This window comes from Sinocyclocheilus anshuiensis, unplaced genomic scaffold (assembly GCF_001515605.1).
Source record: "Sinocyclocheilus anshuiensis isolate Anshui unplaced genomic scaffold, SAMN03320099.WGS_v1.1 scaffold553, whole genome shotgun sequence".
In the NCBI taxonomy this organism is placed as follows: Eukaryota; Metazoa; Chordata; class Actinopteri; order Cypriniformes; family Cyprinidae; genus Sinocyclocheilus; species Sinocyclocheilus anshuiensis.
The window spans coordinates 1,876,217-1,877,979 of record NW_015539821.1 but is presented as its reverse complement, the minus strand read 5'-3'; the positions used below and the strand labels follow the sequence as shown (position 1 = coordinate 1,877,979).

The 1,763-nt window shown below is 38.1% G+C and overlaps 1 pseudogene; it reads left to right on the top strand.

Annotated features, from left to right (window-relative positions):
* Positions 1 to 1,720, top strand: part of LOC107684072 (galactokinase-like) — a 9,001-nt pseudogene extending 7,281 nt beyond the window's left edge.
* Positions 1,721 to 1,763: the final 43 nt, after the last annotated feature.

The following is a 1,763-nucleotide window of genomic DNA, read 5'->3' as shown; positions in this document are numbered from 1 at the left end:
ACTTGTGTTATCTTTTACTAATATTTAAATTTGTTTGATGATCTGAAACATTAAAGTGTGACAAACATGCAAAAAAAATAAGAAATCAGGAAGGGGGCCAACACTTTTTCACACCACTGTATATTAACAGTTATTTAAAATTGTAATTTCGTGTATAAAGATGTGTATAGTAGTTAATAGTTTCCTGGACTTCAAAAGAAATCCAAGATCTAACCTTCTAATGTTTTCTGGCCCTCCACAGATGATGGGGATCAGGTAGCGAAGGCAGTGGCCTGTCAGCAGGCTGAACACACGCATGCTGCTGTGCCCTGTGGCATCATGGACCAGTTTGTGTCTGTTTTGGGTAAAGAGGGCCACGCTTTGCTCATTGACTGCAGGTAAGTAGATTTGCCAATTCAAATTCTTCTGTCACATTAGAATTAATCAGTTATACTTAGTTACTAATTTGTATATGCAAAAATAATATCAAAAAATTTATTAAAGGGATACTCCACCCCAAAATAAACATTTTGTCATTAATCACTTACCCCCATGTCGTTCCAAACCCGTAAAAGCTTCGTTCGTCTTCGGAACACAATTTAAGATATTTTGGATGAAACCGGGAGGCTTGTGTTGTGACTGTCCGATTGACTGTAAATTACACCGTCAAGGTGATTGTAATCCTGATCAATAATTCCAACGTTAGACAATCACTCACAGGAAGCGAGTATCCCACCAGACGAAAACAATGTGAGGAGGCAGCAACCATTTTGGGCAAGAAAAGTCTAAGAGAGGCTACTTTGCAAGATTTGGAGGGTAAGAAGAAAAGAGAGATTTTAAGCAAATACCATAATATAAGTCTTTAATCGAGGTCATTTCATTATAAAATACACATATTTTGTAAAAATCTAAATGTATTCATAGCTGCTAAGGATCGATTGGATGGTGTGACATACCGTCGGGCACGTCATGTGATCGAGGAGATTGAACGCACAGCGCAAGCTGCTGAGGCACTGAAGAGAGGGGATTATAAAGAGTTTGGGAGGCTGATGGTGGAGAGCCACAATTCTCTTAGGTAAACATCTATAATCGAAGCAAGATTATCATCTTGGAAGACTTGCAGAGGTCAACTCCTTTTAAACATTCCAGGATTAGAAGTGATTTTCAGTGTCTTAAATGTTGTTTGCTTAACCCATTATTGAATAGGTGGGGTTAACTGTCAGTTAAATGGCTTTTAATTATGCATTCTTTGCCTAGGGTTAATATTGTTTGTCTTAGGGATAATTACGAGGTCAGCTGTCCAGAATTGGATGAGCTGGTGGCGGCAGCACTGGAGGTGGATGGAGTGTTCAGGAGTCGGATGACGGGGAGGGTTCGGTGGATGCACAGTTACTTTACTTCAGGCTCATGCCATGGAGAGAGCAGTCAAACACATTCAGGTTTTTACAAGTTTAACATCCTCTGTGCATCTGTGTATGACAATTCATCCAAAAGATGTGTCTGAACTGAGCATTCTGGATGTTTTAGAAATATGATTATTTCTTCAGAATTTGTAACTCAGTACCTGCACTTGTATTTTCCATGATATTGTCTATGAATTAAGTTAACAGGAATTCAGGCCATGATATTAATACTTTTCTGTTTCCTTACAGAAAAAATATCATGGATCTCCAACTTTCTTCATAACTACTCCATCAGAAGGAGCTCATGCTCTCAGTCTATGATGTTTTAAATCAGTGCTTAACCAGTGATTGTTTTTTTTTTTTTCAAATTACTTGAAATTT